Below are 21,039 nucleotides of genomic sequence, written 5' to 3' on the forward strand. Positions count from 1 at the left end.
TACAGTATACTATACACCAACCTTTCCTAATCTAGTGTCTTCCAGATGTGTTGGACTACAACTACCTTTGCTGGCTGGGGATTATGGGAGTTGTAATCCAACACACTTGGAGGATGCCAGATTTTGGAAGGTTGCCACATGCTGTACTGTCTCTGTGGCATTCATCAGCCCCAATGGTCTTTTGTTGGGGCAAATCACAATTTTCCAGCTGTTGCTTATCTATTTGTGGAATAAGAAGGTGCAGATATGAAAATAATGAACCAGGAAGGGAGCCACGAATAATAGCCCAGTCCTAACCATGTTTCTCAGCAGCTAAGAGTCCCATTGATTTCAGTGATATTCACTTCCAAGTAAGCTTGCGTTGGATTGGATTTGCAGGGGCTCAACAGAAACCTGGACATGCTTATTCCTGAGCAAAGCTCTGGTTGGAAGCTGAAAGTCAGGATCTTCCTACTGACTGATTCTCTTTTTACAAGCTGTTTCTGCTCAAGAACTTTACTACTGTTTCTAACTTTTTAATTAACCACTGAGATTGCCCCTACCCTTGTAGTGTTCACACTTCCTCAGTAGTATTTACATCCCAGTGGCAATGTAGCTAATGATGGAATACTGAGCACTAATTATACTTTCTCCTAAATGGAAACAACATACCTTGCAGTGTAGAAGGCAGCAGGGTAACCATCTCCAACCCCCTCTGCAACCCCTCTGTCTAGAGAGGGTTTTGGGTTTTTTGCTTCTTTTTAAATTTTGTTTTAACTGTTTTATTCTGTTTTTATTTTCATTTTTACCTTGTACACCGCTCCGAAATTTTTCAATGGGGAGCGGTATATAAATATTCTAAATAAATAAATAAATAAATAAATAAATAAAGAGTATCCTTTTTCCCAATTGCTTCCTTACAAGCATAGTGTTCAGTGAGGAAATTCCAATCAAAGAAGGATGGAGCAGTCAATAACTCTCTAGTCAGCTGAGAAGGGGAAGATAATATAGAATCAAAAGCAGGAGTAGCTACATACAGGCCCGGCCCTTCCACGAAGAAGGGTGAGGCGCTTGCATCAGGTGGCGGAGTGGCAGATTGCGCCACTCCCCCTCCTGTTCCTTCCAAGAGGGCCCACTGATGCTGCCCCACCATGGCTTTTGCTGCTGCAAAGTTTTAATTTTTGTGAACCGCCCAGAGAGCTTCGGCTGTGGGTATATAAATGTAATAAATAAAAATAAATACATAAGAGACTGGCTGGCAGGGCTCTGCCCTTTGCCTCCCGCTCTCTATGGAGAGCTGCGTGACCAGAAGAAGTGGCTGCAGGACTCTTGTGAGAGCTCACCCACATATTGTTTCTTCCGGCAGCACAGCTCTCTGTAGACACAGTAGCAAATGTAAGGGAAGGGGGACAAGTGACTTGGGAAGGGGATGGGGTGAGCATCACATGGCAGGCCGGAAGGGGTTTGATGCAACAGCAGTGCGGGTTCTCTCCCATCTCAGGTGCCGAGAGAGCTTGCACCAAGGCTGGCTGCAGCTGCTGGAAGTTGGAGGCCAAAACATCTGTAGGGACACAAGTTGCCCACCCCAGTTCCAGACTGACAGCCCTTGGGAGGTATCTGCCCCATGGCGGAACATTAATTGTTGATGGAACCTTATTCCTCTTGTCTCCATCCTTCCCTTCCTCTTTACCAAACCAAGTTCTTCATTTCAGGCTTAACTGTTCATTTCTCCTTCATCTCCCTCCATACCCCTTCCTTCCTTCCTTTATAACCATGGCTGCTTTCAATCTATCCACAGCACAGAGAGACAGCAGGTCCATTTCTTAGCATGGAGGGAGGAAAGAAGAGTTGGAGAGGAAGAAGATGAACAGAAGTTATCACCTATTCTTCACAATGATCCCGATGTAATAGGCGGTGGTGGGGAGTTGCTTTTGACACTGCCCACTTTCTGCCAACTTCTTTGAGCCTCTGAAGATGGGAGAGCGAGCACAGAGCCTGCTGACACATAAAGGGCTTAGGCATATTTTTCACTCTTTGAAAAATCCAAGGACTAGGAAAAGCCAAGATCCTCCTTCAATAATATGGAATCAGTGATGTACCTGGGTGAAATAGGGGGTATTTCCTCTTTGCCTGCGAGTTCCAGGGTTGGAGCACTTACTCAGGCTTCCATGCCCCAATCGACTGTGTATCTTGCAGCAAGCCAGAAGGGCACAGAGCCTTATATTCATGCCAATGTATGTACAGAGATAGAATAAACTTGGCCCAGTGGGAGTATTAGAGGAAAAGCGAGACTGTTCCAATACAGGCCCTTAAAGATCCATTTAGTATCCGTCATTTATTTGTCCATTCCTGCCGCTTTCACTACTGTGCCAACTCTTTTGACTTCAACACAGTTATCTACGGCATTGTTGTGAACCGCCCAGAGAGCTTTGGCTATTGGGCAATATAGAAATGGAAGAAATAAATGAACAAATGGCATGATTGCTGGCCCCAGAACCTTGAATTACCTCCACCACCCGCAAAGGGGGACAAAGTGACCCATAGCTCTTGATGGTCTTACACCAAGAATTGTTGCCCTTAGCTTGAGAGAGGAAAAGGGGTGGTCAGCTTTCGACCCTCCAGATTATGTTGGACTGCAACTTCCATCATCACTCACCATTGGCTATGCCAGCTAGCTGAGTGGGAATTGCAGTTCAACATCTGGTTGACCACACATTGCCCACCCCTGGTCTACACTAACACGGACATTACTGGATGAACCTTTTTGTTACCGCAGCCTTCCCCAATGTGGTGCCCTCCAGATGTTTCATTTGGACTTCAACTCCCAGCATTACTCCTGGCATGCTGGCTGGGGCTGATGGGAGTTGAAGTCCAAAACATCTGGAGGGCTCCAAGTTGGAGAAGGCTGCCTTACTGACTATCTTGGTAAGAACTTTCAGAGGGAAAGCTTAGGCCGTAATAAATCTGCTCATCTTTAAGAAGCCCCCAAGACTCTTTGTGGTTTTGAATATGTTGAGTTATATATCTGATTTAACCCTTGAAAGCGTACACAGTCGGAGACACAGATGGAAGCAAAGGGCCTGAAGCGATGGCACTCGGCTTGTTCAGAAGAAACGTCGCAGATCTTAAGAATTCAAAGATTTACCTCCACACCTTCTTTTTCTCCCCTCTCGTGACTATGCATGATATTTGTTTAATCCCAGCCGCCTGCTTCCTGACATGCCGCAGAGAAAGTATTGCAACGGTGCAAAGGGCAGCTGCTTTATCAAGTGCTTCAGGTTCCTTCCAATTTCAAAACCCTACATTCAGTCAGTGATAAAATGTTACATTACGATGGGTAGCCAGCCTGCAGTATTGCCATCTGTAGTTCATGATTCCCCCTTTAATGACGCTGCTGTTGAGAACCATACATAATGGGGAAAGATACTGATGCTAGCAGTTTCCTATTACTATAAAAATTAAAGCAGTCAAATCATTACTGCATAAAAAGACTGCTTTTTTTAAAAAAAAAAAAAAAACCTCTGAAACCCTCACGTTTGTCAGAAGTACTTTTAATTTTCCGTTATTTAGTTCTTCAGGCACTGGAATGGCCTGGTTCCCATCTAGGCAACATGATTTTCTGCAAATGCTACACCGAAACCTGACGACACACTGCCCTCTACTGCATTTCCCCCCTCTGGCATATTAAAAATAAAAAAGAAGGTCCTGTTTGCTTGTACCCATCCGTTGACTTAAATGCACACAAGCAGATCAATTGTTCATCCTTATCAGTGTGTTGGTAATATCTAAAACTTCTGTGAGAGAAAGTATAAAGATAACAGAATCCATTTCTGCATGAAAGACAATAAAAGTGAAATAGTGGAGGACTTCCATACTGTGGCTCAGATGTTTTTGCTAATACCAAGGATGTCCTTAAATAAAACAGAGAGAGACAAGGTATTTAGGAATGCAGGCGGCTGCTCCTTTGTAGCTGTCCCCCCCCTCAATTCACACCCTATTTTCAAACTCGATCTCTTCCATGTCTTTCTGCTGTTTTGTTCAATTTGAGCTGAGCTAAAATTGAACAAAACAGGAGAAAGACATGGAAGATGTCCAGAATTTTACTAGATCCAGCTGTGAGACTGGTCTGAGAGATTGGCTGCATTCACATGTAATGCTAAGTCATGGTTTGCGTTAGCCATAGTTTATTGCTTTAGTCATGAATTGTCTGCCAAGCAGTTCTGGGTTGTTTCTCTCTTACCCATTTTGCCAGCCTTCAGAGCAGTTTCATGTTCAGGTTACTCTTGCTGGGCACTTCCATTTCAAGGTGGACAGCAGCAAAAAAAAAGCCAGGAATAAGCTGAGTAGGTTACAATAATTGTGAATGTATTTTGGAGAAATGGCTTGGGAAGAATGAGAGCTATTCAGACAATCAGCAAATAGAGAGAGGCAGCATTTTAGCTGTTGGGCTCAAAAAGGGGCTAATTAACCCATTCTGTTTTTATTTTGTTTTCTAATTACTGTAATACCCAGCCTACATATGACAGAAGAGGAGGGGCAGTTTCCTTTAAAAACAACAACCAGCTGTTTTTACAAGGATACTGCTGTTTTTATATTTTTTATGTTTTTAAACTTTGTATATTTGTTTTTATTGTTTAATGTTTTTAACTTTTATAAACCGCCCAGAGACCCTCGGCTATGGGGCGGTATATAAATGCAATAAATAAATAAATAAATAAATATGTATTCTGATGCTGGCTAGCGGGGGTGACTGTGTAGGGAGAAAAATTGCACCATGTAACGAAAGCGCTAAAAAGAGGCAAGCTCCGGTGCTTCAGGAATCATATAAAAGTTGTTTTATTGGTTTATATCCAAACGTGCTCTGATCAACGTTTCGGACTGTTTGTCCTTTCTCAGGAGCTATAATAATTTTAAAATGTACAAGTTATAATAGAAACAGGAACAACACTCGAAAATTAAATTACATTCCTTTAGCCAAAACTATATAAGTCTCGCCTGTTCTTATATTCACATTTGCTGTTAACGAAAATGCAAAAAGGAATTCCAGAGTAATACACAGAATATTTCTCGCCGTTTTGCCTTGTCAGTACCACAGAGTGGATATTACAGTTTGTTATTGCCAATAACCAAATATTTCTGTCCCAACGTCAGGGTTTTTGTTTGTTTGCACCACCATTGCTTTACACTTTAAAAAGGTGCAAATACTAGGGCTGTGCTCCGCTTCTCTTCGGTTCAGAAAAGCAGGAGCGAGGCAGCCTGATTCGCCTCCAGAAAAGGCGGAGGCGAAGAGAGTCCGGGGGGCTGCGGATCGAGGCGAAGAGGATCGCCTCAATCTGGAGCTCCGGACGCAGGTAAGTGGGGGGGGAGTGGGACTCAACTGCTGCTGCCGCCGCAGTCCCTGTGACAACGGCGATGGGGGCAGTGAGGAGGGAGCCTTACCAGCGTCCATCGCGGGCTTCAATTGAGGTCCTGGCTTCAAGCGGAAGAGGCCACGGCCTTCTCTTCTGCTTGAAGCCGGGGCCTCAATCGCAATGGACGCAGGTAAGGGGACCGGGGTGTGTGTGGCCTAACTGGCGCTGCCATCCATGCAGCAGCAGCGGCGGCAGGTAAGGGGGCAGGGAGGAGGGAGCCTTATCTGCGTCCGTGGCGGGCTTCAATTGAGGCCCCGGCTTCAAGCGGAAGAGGCCACAGCCTGCTCTTCTGCTTGAAGGCGGGGCCTCAATTGAAGCCCGCTACGGACGCAGGTAAGGGGACGGGGGGGTTGGCCTATCTGGAGCCTTACCTGCGTCTGTCGTGGGCTTCAATTGAGGCCCTGGCTTCAAGTGGAAGAAGCCACGGCTTTCTCTTCCGCTTCAAGCCGGGGCCTCAAATGAAGCCTACGACGATGGACACAGGTAAGGGGGTGGGGTGGTGGCTTACTTCGCGCTGCTGCCGCCGCCCATGTGTCAACAGCAGCAAAGCCAGATCTCCGCGGAGCGAGGGACCAGCGGAGCAGCGCGAAGAGGATTGGGCCCGATCCGAATTTTCTGGATCAGGCCATGAAATGGATCAGGGGGTCCATGCACAGCCCTAGCAAATACCCTTCCTTGAATCTACCCAAACGATGGAACATATGATTTACTTACGCTAAACGCATACCATAATAATTAGTTATATTAAGTCCAGACCACAACAGTACAAATATAAATAAATCAAACCTGGAAACAGCTGCTGTGCTAGCAGGAGATACTGTAACACAATGGTTTTCTAATCTGCAGTTATGCTGCTATAGTTTACCGCATTCTGTGTTGAAGCTGAATTTACAACCAGAGGATATGGAAATGCTATGTCAGAGGAAGTATGCCTCTCAATACCAGTTGTTGGAGAAGATGGAGTAGGAGGGTGCTATTGAGCTCATGCCCTACTTGTGGGCTTTCCATTGGCATCCTTTTGGGCACTGTGCAAACAGAATGCTGGACTAGATTGACCCAAGAGAGGCTGGTGGCTCTGATTTCAGTGGGGCTTTGTATCCACTCTGGATTTCAGTCATTACAGGCCAGACCTCTAAAGGAGCTCTCGAAAGTGCTGAACCATCGTCTTGATCCAGCATGTCTCTTCTCGTGCTCTTTTGTTCTTCTGTGTTCAAAACATGAGCTCTGCCACAGAGCTACTCCAAATTTCTCCAAAGTTTCAGAGACCCTGTTCAGATGACACGCTACACCATGGTGGTTATGCATTTTGAGCTAAACATTACGGCTTAGCATGTCATGTGAACCATGACTTAGTGGCTCTGTTCAGAAGACACCTTAAACCATGGCTTTAACCATGGTGAATAAAGCAAAAAGCCTTATTCACCATGGTTAAAGCCATGGTTTAAGGTGTCTTCTGAACATGGCCTGGCTTTCTGGCTTAACCACCATGGTTGAAGCCATGGTTGAAGGTATCTTCTAAACAGTATGTTGTGTGAACCATTCCTAACCATAGTGGCTATATAGCGATGGTTTAAACATGCTCACAAAGCAGTTGCTGCAAAAGGGTTAGTGGCTTAACCATGGGTTAGCGTGTTGTTTGAACAGGGTCAAACTTTCAAAACATCTCTGGTTGTGCATACGCTTCTCACCCACCTGCACCATGGCTGACTAGGATTGTGTCCTAGATCTTTCAAAAGTCACCCAGTTCTATCAAAATTATATTCCTCATCGCCATTTACATCACAGGCAATGACCAGTCAGTAACCACGATGGTCCTCACACAACAACATTCGGCTCGGTAATTATAGAATGGCAATACTTGTAGAAAGAAACACATTTTGCCCTCTTGACCAGCTACAAAAGTGGGCAGGGCTCCTGCAGCTTTAACTGTTGTGATGATGAGGGAATTTCCCCAGGTGCTGCATGCGTACTAATGACACCTGATGAAGTTCCCTTTTCTATACAACTAGAGGAGGAGCCCTGTCCTCTTTTTCATATGGTCACCCTAATGAGGACAACACATGCACAAAAGCCAGGAAACCAACCAATTAAATGGGGCTGGGGGAAAGGGGGCCCGGCCATCTGAGGAACACTCGAAGGCCACGTTAGGATCCTGAGCAGGCCAATTTTGGCCTCTGAGCCTGAGTTTCTGTACTCCTGCTGTAAAGGGTTTGTCCTGCCCATAGGTTAGCTTTTATTCTTTGTTTTGATTGAAAAACAATCAATATCTGCCTTAGCTTATACTTTAGATCTGTATATTGATCTTTATGGTTCAACGCTTACAGTCCTTTCAAGAGATGCATTATAGATTGATTAAGTGCATTAAAATTAACCAGAGGAATTATTAATAGTCCCTTGTAATATTCTTCACCACAGAAATACACACCAGATGCAAGAAGCTAACAGCTGACTTGATCAGAAAGGCTTCAACACTTTTTACCTTTGTAGTTAAATTCATGGTGGGAGTTTAGTGAGTTAGGGTGCCATCTTTCTCTGGGTTTTGGATAGTGCACTGGCCAAAGGGATCTGTACTGGAATGTTGCTGGAGAAAGGTTGAACCACAGTGAAACACTGCCCATGATGACAAATGCCATGTCTCTACTAACTTCTGAAAAAAATTACCTTTGAATCCTCTTCAGCAAATTCTGAGACCATATAGGGGCCAAAGTCCTCTTTCTACATGGTAATAGTGATTTAAGAATTAGCATTTGATCCTTGAAAATGCCAATTCACTTTTGATTCAGCACTTCAGTCCTAATGACTCTGATTGGAGGGGCTGATATCCTGATGCTATTCATGTTTACTCAGAGGAAATAAGGGGGCGACTAGATGAGTCTCTTATTGTTCAATCACCCTGTGTCATTCAATGGAACTCACTTCCAAGGAAATATGCATAGGATCAAACCGTATGTATTTATTAAATTTATATACTTCCTGGCTAGCAAATGCCCTTGGAGTGGTTTACAACCATAAAGGCGCAATCCTATTCATTTAGACAGAGAAAAGTCCTACAACTTCATGTTGGCTGGGAAATGCTGGAAGTTGTAGGAGTTTTCTCTGTCCAAACATCCGTACGGTTGCACCCTAAAACACCCAAAACAATAAAACAACAACTAAAACAACAAATGCAATGATGAAAATCTCATAATCATAAAATATAAGACATTCAAGATGATAAAATGTTAAAAAGCCAGCAGTAAAGTTAATAATCAAAGCAAAGGATTAAAGATTAAATTGGTGCTTGAATTAGAAGATCTTGGCATCCAAATGTGTGCGGTGAAGACACATGTTAAGCGTGTGCTAAATTGCCCCGCTGAAATCAGTGGGACTTAATTGTGCGTAACTTTGGCTGAACTGTGCCTTTAAAATTTGAACTTCCTTGTAAATGGACAGAGCCAGTCCTCCGATCATGAAATTATATCTGCTTGGATTTTACTTCACCGAAACTGTAAGTGTTGATTTAAAAACTGATTGGTTGTTGTCATTTGTGAAATCGTTCTTCTAAGAACTGATGGAAGGACGAGAGGTGTTGCTGTGTCACTGCGATGAATGGAAGCGCGTTCAGGTACCAAAGAGAAAAGCCATGCAAACAGAATTTAAGAGACCAACTGCTAATACATCTGTGACAAAAGACACTGTAAAAAAAGCTCTGCTTTTGAATTATTATCTGACCTCCCTGCTGTGCGTACTTCAGCTGCTGCAGGATAAAATAAATTGGCTGTGCGGAGAAAACGGCAGGAAATATTTGAATATTCCTTACCCAGAAATGTTAACCTTTTATTGTAGCTGGACGTGTGGTCAAATCCAAGACTAGGCTTTTACTAAGGAAACGAAAAGAAAATACAATGAAGTCTAGAGCTAACGTCCTTTGGGCACCTGGATGGCTTGTTGGACTGGATAGGTCTTTGGCCCGGCTCATCTTGTGTTCTTATGATCACAGATTTGCTTATGAAACTGTAAGGGCATAATCCTACACATGTCTAGACAGAAAAGAGTCCTACACACAGAAAAAAGCATGATTGGCTGGGAAACGCTAGAAGTTATAGGACCATTTTCTGTCTAAAAATGCATAGGATTTCATCCTAAGTATTTATGAAAGGGCTGATTAAAGTAGACATCTTTATTAATAATTAGCTGGTGTACCCAGCGTTGCTTGGGCCCCCTAAGATATATGTCTGCATCTTAAAGTAGAAGGCCAGTGCTAGGCCTGTGAGTTAACTTTTAATTAAATTATATTTGTTTCTTTTTTCCCCTCTCTCACCCTCACAACAACCCTGCAAGGTAGGCTGATGCTAGCTAGGCCTGTGAGGTAACTTTAAAATGAATTAAATTTGTTTCTTCTCTCTCTCATCCCCGACACATGGGGAATTGGGTTGACTACTCGAGACTGACCTTAGGAGTCTGGGTTGTGAAAGGCATGCAGCGGCCACCCGCCGATGCACTCACAATGGCTGCCAAAGGCCGGTAAGTCTGGCCTCCCACCCAAGGCATGCTGGGGGTTCCACCCAAGGCATGCTGGAAGTTGTAGGTATAAGACTAGGGTTTATTATTATTATTATTATTATTATTATTATTATTATTATTATTATTATTATTATTATTTTGTTTTAAAAATACGTAAAACCCAAAATTTCATGTTTCTAGATTTTTCTGGTACATTTATAGCCAGACCTATCAGTTAGCCAAATTTCACGTTTCTAACTCAACTGGAAGTGGATAAACATTTCCAGACATACATCCCACACACATACTTTCAGCTTTATAGGTAGAGACTAGTGACGTCTTTCTGGAGCTGAAGGTGAGATTGGGAGTGCCATCAGATGAGGGGAAACATGGTTCCCTACTGTCGCTTCTCTGCCCCTGCTCCTGTCCCACAATACTTCCTCTTTCTTCCTGGAGAAGAAAGAGGAAGTAAACAAAGACCACGTGGCCCAGGGGGCATTTTTATTGTGCCACTTTTCCTGCACACAGAAGGGAATGGTGGCACATTCCATTCCCCCCCCCCAAAAAAAAAAGTTGGATTTTTTTGCAGGGGTCTATTTTGTCACAGGAAGATGGCAAGAAAGGAGCAGGAGGTGGACGTCATCGTCTAAAGGACATGGGTGGGCAGTAGCAAGCATGCGATAAAACGCTTGTCTGATGAACCCCAAAGAGAAACACAGACATACCAATCAGCTGCATCCCAATCAGCCAAGGATTCTGCTGTCAAAAAAAAGTCAGGGTTTGCCCCCGTATGGCTTCGCAAAGGCGGCTGCATCATGTAGATGACATGCCGCTACTGCGAAGGCACCCCAGGGCAAACCCTTTGTGTAGACATGCCCCAAGATGCAACTAGGTCCAGTGCCACCTAGTGATGAAGTTAAATAATTACACTATCCACACAACTCCCCTTTTTATTTGAATGCATGGCAAGTAAGGGTTCAGTCCTATGAAGATAGGCGGCAACCTCTGAACTTGGAGGCTGCTGAGTATCCATTGCAGGGTGGCTGGAGTGCAAAGGTAATCTTTACCTCCAGCCTCCCTGCATTTCTGTAAAATGAGCAATTTTGCCCATCTAGCAGCAGCACTTCAGAGGGTGGGGGGTCGTAGGCTGGGGCAGCCATAGGAAATGTTGTATGGCTAATGTCCTGGTCTCCTACCCTCCCCAACTTGGGAACACCCCCTTTTCCTGTTTCCTTGCTCTGTTTCCAAGCAAGGGGACATAGCCAGAAACTTGCTGGCTCTGAGGGAGAGGGGGTGGGGAGCACAGCATCTAGGCTCTGAGGTCAGAGCCTTGTTTCCAACCTCAGATCCCAGAAATTGAACAATCCTATGTCCCCCCAACCAGATGCTGTCTTGGGGACATAGGATTGCTCCCTAAGAGTGCAATATTATGCATGTTTAGATGGGGGAAAGTCCTATAATTCCAGGTGTTGTAGGGCATTTTTCTGTCTAAACAAGCATAGGATTGCACCCTAAATAAACCAGCACTGCTGAAATATTTGATAGTTGAGATCTCTTCTGTAAATCTGAAATGATGGCAGCTTCCGTTTTCGCAAACAAGGCAATATATAAATGTTAATGATAATAAATAATACATTTCCATGTCAATTCTGAAATGAATGGATAGTGGATACTAAAGAAGGTTGTGACAGTCTCCTTCGAAAAGGCTGTCTCGCCTCATCATTACTCTTGCAAAGGAGACCCAAGGTCTTAAGGATGAATATCCAGGGCTGTCTTTTGGAATACAATTGATTCATCTGATAACCTAAAATCGATCCATTATATACCATCTATTTCAGAGGGGGTACAACTTCCTTGTTTTCTCCATTGGATTCGTTCACCACCTCACATCCATTTTTGTCTTCATTTATTTTTAAAATAATTATACTGCCATTCTAAAATGAATTGCTCAAGATGGTTCACAACAATAATTTTAAAAGGCATATATAAAATAAGTAAAAGCTCATGAAATAAACAACACAATATAATTAATGAGCAACACCACAGGGTCATTAAGGGCTGGGGAGTAATTTACAAGCACTAGATGAGTAAGATCTCAGGTGGGCTTGTATTAGGGTGACCATATGAAAAGGAGGACAGGGCTCCTGTATCTTTAACAGTTGTATTGAAAAGGGAATTTCAGCAGGTGTCATTTGTATATATGGAAAACCTGGTGAAATTTCCTCTTTATCACACCAGTTAAAGCTGCAGGTGCCCTGCCCTCTTTTAAATCTGGTCACTCTAGTATAGCTCCTGCAGCTTTAACTGTTGTGATGAAGAGGGAATTTCACCAGGCTCTCCATATATACAAACAACACCTGCTGAAATTCCCTTTTCTATGCAACTGTTAAAGATACAGGAGCCCTGTCCTCCTTTTCATACCCTTGCCTGTATGGGAGGTTATTCTATAATTGTGGTACTATCACGGAGAAGGCCTGAGCTCATGCAGAATGGAAAACTGGTTAAAACTGGAGAATGGACTGAATTGAAAAATGCACTTTCAAATCAATGGGCCACGCTAAGCTATGGTTAGGGTGCTAACCGTTTTGCAGCAAATGGTAGTGAGCATGTTTAAACCATGGTTATGTAGCCACCATGGCTAGGAATGGTTCACATGGCATGCTAAGTCATAATGTTTTGCTCAAAATGCTTAACCACTGTGGTTTAGCATGTTGTCTGAACAGGGTCAATAAATTCTCCGATTAGCACCAGTTTGAGGTCCATTTCTACCTTTGACTTTCTAACTGGTTTTGCTTTGCTCCTGCTCTGTACAGGAAGAGATAGACGTGGGGACCAGAGCTGGGCCTCCTCAGAAGTCAAGAATTCTTCTTTAAGAGTTCTTACTGAAAGTCAGAGTTTTGAAATAATGAGTTGGAGCCAATGCTTGCCTGAGCAGACGTCTGCTCACAGTGGGACTTTTGCCCAAGTAACTGCACTTCCCTGCCCTCTTCTCCTCCCTGCAGCCCCTGAAAATCTGCTCTGGAAAGTTCCCCGACCCTTCGGAGCATATTTCAGGGGTGGGGGTGGCTGCAGGGATGAGGGGAAATCCATAGTTCCTTCCTGTTGGCAGAATGACACCATTGGATACAACTCAGAGGACTTGTGAGAAAACACTGAGGTGGCCGTGGGGACCCTAGCCTAAAGATGATGTTGCTGTTAGAAATCAATCCTTTTCTGTTATAAGAGGCAAACATATCAAAGCAGGGGCCATAGCTCAGTGTGATAAAGCACCTGTTTTGCATGCAGAAGGTCCCAGGTTGGATCCCCAGCTTCTCCAGGTAGGGCGAGGAAAGGAATCCCGCCTGAAACCCTGGAAAGCGACTGCCAGTCAGTGTCGACAATACTGGGCTAGATGGTTCAAAGGTCTGACTCAATATAAAGCTGCTTTCTATGTTCCATTAAGGCTCATTCAGGGCCCATGAACCATGGTGAAGAGACAAAAATCCCCTGAAAAATAGGCCCCAGCACAGTCAATATTGAGGGGGACAATAGGAGGAGGATATGGCTTGCACAGCTCACAATACTGATGTGCCCCGCTACCATCTGCAGCTGGGTTGGTGAACTTGCATGACAGAACCTCCTCTGTAGTGGTGTTTAAGCTCTGGAACACCATCCCTTGGGAGGCTGGTTTAGCCCCCTTCCTTCACAGTTTTCAAAAAGGTCAACAAAATGTCTATTTAGAGCGTCATCAGACGGGTGGATTTTCGCGGTTCCCTCCCGTCGCTATGGCCTCCTGCTGCTGCCCCACAACAACAATTATCTTTTTACATGGGGAGAGAAAGAGGAAGCAGCAATGGCCACGTGGCCCATTCAGGGCCTGTTTTTATTGCACCGCAGCAACGGAATGTGGGTTTTTTTAAAGGCAGATTAAGAGGGATCTACTTTGCTATGAAAAGAGTGGTAGGAGTGGGAGATGTGCAGGGGGGGCGGACAACGTTGTCTAAGGGACGCACGAACTTCTGAAAGTGGGCAGTAGCGAGCAATCTGATGATGCTCTTAGATAGGCTTTTGATATTCCCTGATCCACAAAACGTTTGTTTATGCTGCCGTTTTACCATCTGACCATTTCTGTTGTTTTTTTAAGTGACATATAAATGTTCATATAATGAAATGAATAAATAACCTATTGCACTGCCAAAATGAAGCTTTTGCTCAGTGGAGGCTGGTGGCTCTCATGTCAGCGAGCGGTGATTCCACTCTGGGTTTCAGTCAGAACTCTAGAAGAGCTCCCCTAGAGTTCTGACTAAAACCCAGAGCAGATTCGCCATCTGAGTGATATTAGTAAACCAGCCTCCACTGGTTCTACCTCTTTTGAATTAAGCAAGACACAAAAATGGAAGCAGGTAGGTGGTACATTTGTGCCTTCCACAGCAACATTTTCCTCCTCCTGACGGAGCTTCACCTCATGTTTCTGATTTGAAGTAAATAGGGATACATGTTGGAACGGGCACACAGCAGGGGAACGAAGGTTCAGTGCATTCATATTTTGTGTCGTAACTTGTAATTTGAACTGAGGGGTGGCAACAAGGCTCCAAACATTTTCTCTGAACAGAATTAGAGAGGGGGGAAAGCAGCAATCAAGACAAAAGTAGAACCTGGAGGGGAGAGATATCTTGGTCTGCAATTGTAATTCCTATGTAAGAAATCATAAAATGTCTGCCACAGAAAGCATTTCTATGGCTGGATAAGCCTATCCATCTCTTTCAATGTTGTATATGAGGTGATCAACACAAGGCTTACTAGGTGTTTTGGACCTCAGTCTAGGAAATCTGTATATTGCCAGAAGCAATCCTAACTCTGCAACTTCTGACTTGTTTCCCTCTCTCTCTCTCTCTCCTTATTTGATTTTAAGATTATGGCCACAATCCAGCTAAAGGTTAGGCATGCTTCTTAAACCCATTGTTTTCATTGGATTTAAGAAGTCTAATCCTATGTTGGACTGGAGGCTATGAGCGCTTGCAAATAATCACAAACATTCCCACTGAATGCAGAGGTCTGAGTTATTGCCCTATAAGGAATGTGCCTTTTGTGTAATTAATTATTTTAAAATGTTTTAATCCATTTTATTCAAAATTCTCTCTCCTATATCCAAACTTGTATCTGAAGACTGTTTTTTTAGATGATCTGCCCAGGGCAGAAATTTAGCCTAATACTGAAGGTGCACTGTCAGGTGCTGTCCTCCAGGTGGCAGGCTTTGTCAGGCTTTCTTTTTCCCCGAGCTCCAAAAGTTCAGGCATATGAAGCCTGCAGGCAGAAATGTTAAAGAATCACACATTTAGGTGGTTCAAACAACAAAGAGTTTTGTGGCACCTTAGAGTCTAACAAAATTTATTTAAACATAAGTTCTTTTGGACTAGAGTTTACTTCATCAGTTGCATGAAGTGTTGTCCTAAGTGTGTGTGCATCTGTATGAATACACACATACACGGATATAGAGAAATATTTGTTTTATTTTATTTTTTGCAAACAGTGGGATCAAATGACAATGGCATAAAAAACTGATGATAAAACAATCATACCAGTTTTGCTATGCCATTTTTGTTGTCATTTCCATTTTTGGATTGCCCTATATTTGAAGCTCTCATGGTGACACAACATGTCACCATGTTTCCCCGAAAGTAAGACATCCCCGAAAGTAAGACATCCCCCGAAAATAAGACCTACTTCCAGTTTTGCCTCTCGCTGTAATATAAGGCATCCCCCCAAAAATAAGACCTTTTTTTTTGTTCAACAATAAATGTGTACCGTATTCTTCTTCATGGAAAAATAAGACATCCCCTGAAAATAAGACCTAGCGCATCTTTGGGAGCAAAAATTAATATAAGACACTGTCTTATTTTCGGGGAAACAGGGTAATAATAACAAAACCAGTGATAAAATATATAACAGAAAGTCTGGAAAAGCAGCAGCAACAATCATTTACAATATTTTAATATGTTAATTAAGACTGGCATTGGGACACAAAACAATTACCACTGTTCAAGCCCTAATAAATAGAATCAAATTTCATGACCAATTCCAGTTCAGCAATTTCATGCTGGAGTCTCCCTCTTGAATTCTTTTTGCTCTGTAATGGTACCTATGGGATTATGCAGGGATACCCTTTCAGTTATACACTTTGTGGGAACTATTCACTCTGAAAGAAATTCAAATCATATTGTAAATAAGTAGTCATTCTTGTGAAAATCCAACTTGCACTTAGAGGACAGAAGCCCAGCCAATCACGTGATATGTTTTTCTCCACACAACAAAACACTGTACAAGTAGAATGCAGTGTACAAGACAAGTGGATGGGACAAATAACCCCATCTGGATAATGATCACAGCCGTGTTGTTTCAATCTTTTTAAACTGCCTTTCCCATATGGACAAAATGGAACAAATGACCCACAGTAAGTCCAGTATACCAATACATTGTGAGCTAGTGGCAGAAAGAAAGCCAGAGAAAGAACTACAAATAAATTTAGATTTATGGCTCCTCCCTCTCTTCTAATTGGGAGGGGCCATAGCTCAGTGTGATGGAACACCTGCTTGGCATTTAGAAGGTCCTACGCTCGATCCCCGGTTTCTCCAGATAGGGCTGGAAAAAGCTCCTGCCTGAAACCCTGGTGAGTCCTTGCCAGCCAGTATCTACAGGGTCTGACTCAGTATAAGTCATGCCCCAATGTTCCTAATCACTTCTATTTCCTTCCCAGGTTTTTCACATAATAATTGGTTCTACCTGTGCTCATATGAAAGAGATCCAGTGCAAGATTAAATAGAAACAGAAAGAAGGAACAAATTCTGGGGATACCGGATCATGTACACAGACTTTCCAGATTACTGGAGTTCACTAAGAGCATGATGAGTCTGGAGCTCGTCATGTGTAAAATCATGCTATACACCCACGCAAATCTCACTGTGTTGTATTGAGAAAACTAGTGAATCTACACTGTCACATCCCTAATAACAGGCAGACTGAGCTGTACACTTCATCTTGTGGTTCAAAGTGAACTGTTGCGCTTCCTAATTCCAACTTGCGCAGGGTTGTTACTCGCTGTGCATGAGCCGTGCTTGCCCTCAGCATTGCTTTAGTCACAGTAATTTTAAGGTTGTCTGTATGGTTCTCTTGGTTGTTTTAAATTGTTGTGTACTTTGATAGTTGTATGCTTTTCTATGGATGTATTTGTCATGGCCTTCGGCTAGCACAATAAACTGATGATTGATTGATTGAATTTCGCTGCTATTGTCTATGTCAGGGATTCATTTGAGGATATCTCTGAAACCGTAGCTGGACAGCTAATGTCCTTGAACATGGTTACATAGGACTTGTTCCCTGATGTTTACTTAGAAATAAGCTCCGCTGTGTCAACTGGAACATATACTTAATAATAACCCCTTTGAATTCTCTCACATTAGGAGTCCTGCCTTCAGATGCTGGAAAGGCTTGAAGAATTTAGCACATCAAAATACTTTATGGGCAGGGACGGGGGCAGCAAAGGCAAAAGCATAGTATGGATCTATATTATATAGAATATGGGGGTGGGGCCAAAGGCAGAAGCAGCAAGGCCTCAATTATCAGCATTTTTTTTAGCTCTTAATATCAGCAATTAAGCCTTAGGAAAGGCATTTCAACATTTTAGAAGCCCTTTAGATTAAAAGAAAATTGTGTTTCCTTACTGTCGCTCTGCTTCCTGCTTCTCTTCTGCATTTGAAACGAGCTGAATTACATGGGAAGAAAACAGGGACCATATGCCCTGCAATTTAAAACCTCCCAGCTCATATAGCCCTCTAGTGGGCATTTTATAGCATAACTTTGACTGCACACAGCAGGAAGAATCCGGATATTTGAGAAGAAACAAGTTTCCCAAGGGTTGTTTTTTTCATTTTACCTTGAAACCACCTAACCGGGATTTTACTAAATCGTCCTTCTAGTAATACTGATGGCAACACATTAAAGCGAGCAAGGGTAAATGCTCTCCTATACTTGGGAATGGTTAAAGTATACAGATATGAAGCTGCAGTGAGTCCATAGTTATTAAGATTATTGTGAGCAGTGGAGAGCAAGATTTGTTAGCAGCAGTTCTTAAATGCTGTAGATCTAAATCTATTAGTCTTTGAACAACAAGAGGTTGGGCCTTCTGGAGCCCATAGTTGCCCACAGCTTCCACAGAGAAACCCAGCCTAAGTAGCTTCTTCTCCATCCCTCTCATCCAACAAGTGACATAGGAATCTGAGAGCAGTAAAGAGAGATAACTACCAGGAGCTGCAAGGAAGTGTAGCCATAGCCACCATTTAAGGGCCTCGATCCATGCCTTGCATTCAACTGATCTAATACCCACTTCCAGTTAAATAGCTGCGTTTCCCACACAGGAAGGGAGGCCCAGTAGTTTTCTAAGAAATGCAGATTGGACTCTTTCAATTTGGGCATTACATCCCAGTATCCAAATAGGAATACCGTAAGTAAGTTGGGCCAGAGTCTTAGCTTTATAAATTTGAATTGCAGAAGGGATGAATTGACCACCTTGCATTAAAAAGAATCAGCTGCTGACTAGAATTTGCTGAATTAATTGTCTGCCTTCTTTGTTCAGACCAAGCTCCAGTGCTCTGCATTTGTATGCCTAGATATTTTATATGGGCAACTTGCTTAATGATATTACCATTTAAAGTCCATCTGTATTGCTTCCGAGCTTTGGAGAACACCAAAACTTTCGACTTACTATAATTGATAGTCAAACTATTCTCAGAGTAATAGGTCCCAAATACAGAGAGTAACCGTTTTAACCCAATTCTAGAAAGTGATAACAGTACAGCATCATCAGCATATAGAATTAAAGGTACCTTGGTGTTGGACAAGTTGGGAGCATGTGAATCAACTCTACAAAGATAAGAAGCCAAATCATTTAAAAATAGATTAAAAAGAAAAGGGGCCAAAATACAGCCCTGTCTTACACCTCTTGTAACTAGGATTGAATTGGACAGTTGTCCCTGCTCCCCACATCTGACTTGACTAGAGGTCTGATTATATAGACATCTAATGAGAAACAGTAGGCGCTTGTCCATAGAACTTTTGTATAATTTGGACCATAGCAGTTCCCTTGAAACTAAGTCGAAGGCAGACTTAAGATCGATGAAGGCAGTAAAAAGCTTACCATCAGGAAATGAGGTATATTTCTCTGCCAGGTGAGCTAATACACAACAATGGTCTAAGGTTGAACAGCCAGCTTTAAACCCAATCTGTTCCTCACCTATTATATTATTATCCTCCATCCAATTTAGAAGCTTACATTTTAAATATCTGGCGAAAGTTTCCCAATGACTGAGAGAAGGCTGATAGAACGATAATTTGTTGGTTTGGTCCTGTCACCTCTTTTAAAAATAGGGACTATAATCGCTTTACTCCAGATATCTGGGATCTTTCCAGAATTATTAATAAAAGTGAATAGAGCTTCTAATAGGGGAGCTACCATTCTGGATTAAATTTTAAAAGATCAGGTGGTATAGAATCTGGACCTGGAGCTTTACCAGATTTAAATTCAGTGATCAAATTGACAATTTCACAATGAGTGACAGATTGCCACTCTGGGACATCAGGGGACAGTTGGAAACTGGACGCTAAGAAATTATTTGGATCCTGAAGAATTGCAGAAAAGTATCTTTCCCACTCACAGTTGGAGATACAACAAGCAGGATGTTCTTGTCGCTCTGACAGAGTCCCTGTGACAATTTGCCGGAATACTTCGCTATCCTTCTTTTGTGTAGCATATAGTAGTTGATTCCATTTTTCTCTCTCTTTAGCTCTTTTCTTTCTAATAATAAGTGCTTTGCATTCTTGTTTCAGTTTATAATACACTTCAGGAAGACATTGCCCAGGCATATGGCGGTACATCTTAATCACCCACGTTTAGTTTTTTAACGGTTTTTAACGCTTTATGTGTGTATGTTCTGTGTTTTAGAGTTTAAAATTTTGTATACTTGTTTTTATTTCAGTTTTAGAATTTCTGTAAACCGCCCAGAGAGCCCTGGCTATGGGAGCGGTATATAAGTGTAATAAATAAATAAATAAATTTATCACCCCTATTACGGTATATAGAATAAAGCTGACTAATCTGTTTCTTGAGCAACATGCAATCTTGGTTGAACCAGGTCTTGTTCCTATAATATTTAGCACCAGCTAGAGAGCTATCTGTTCCTAGATTCCTTTGGATATCAGAAATAAGCACCTCATAATGATACAGCTTTCCTTCACCAGTAGAGGCTAGAACATTTTCATATAATTGAAGACAGGCAGAGGATTTTATAAAAGAGACGAGTCCATTTAATCCTTCTCACACAAGACAGAGAGGAGTCCAGTAATGGAGATCCAATAGGCAAGTGAATCTTTGAGGGAGGGTTAATTAATGTCACTAAAGGATAGTGATCACTATCTGTATAATCATCAACATAAAAAGCTTGAATTGCCCTTCTAAATGACTGGGTAACAAGGACATAGTCAACCACACTACTCCCTAACAAAGAACTGAAGGTAAACTCAATTGCCTGGAGTGCTTCCATTCAAGATAATTTTATTATGTTGGCATGCAAGAAGAGCTAGACATGTGCCAGCAAAATTTGTTGTAGCATCTTTAGAGTGTCTGGTATACGGAGATTGCCCTATTGTGTGATCAATTCCTTTAAGATGTCGAGATTTTGCTAATATATTATCATCGGGGCCAATCCAGGCATTGAAGTCACCGGCCATAAAGACCTGTGCTGATGGAAACTTTGCCTCAGTATGAGTAATATACTGTTCTAGTTCTTCCCATTGGGCTTTCTTGCCAGAATTGCATGTAATTGGAGGGACATAGATGTTGAACAATAAGACTTGAAGGCAGCTACTCTTAATTAGGGTTGCCATAGCAACAGTTCCACAATTAGGGAGTGCAGCCACCTCCACATTAAGGGATGTAGAAACCAGACAAAGCAATACTGCTTTGGGCCTACCTTTGTTTGAGGATTTAGTTGCTGCCAGTGATGTAGCAATATACCCATTGAAAGTTATCTGTTCACAAGCCCAAGTCTCCTGGAGCAGAGCAATAGCAAAGGATTGGATGTAATTAATAAATGATCTGTCCCTAATCTTCCCCTTCCAGCCTGCTATGTTCCAAGAA

This window comes from Elgaria multicarinata, chromosome 3, assembly GCF_023053635.1.
Source record: "Elgaria multicarinata webbii isolate HBS135686 ecotype San Diego chromosome 3, rElgMul1.1.pri, whole genome shotgun sequence".
NCBI lineage: Eukaryota > Metazoa > Chordata > Lepidosauria > Squamata > Anguidae > Elgaria > Elgaria multicarinata.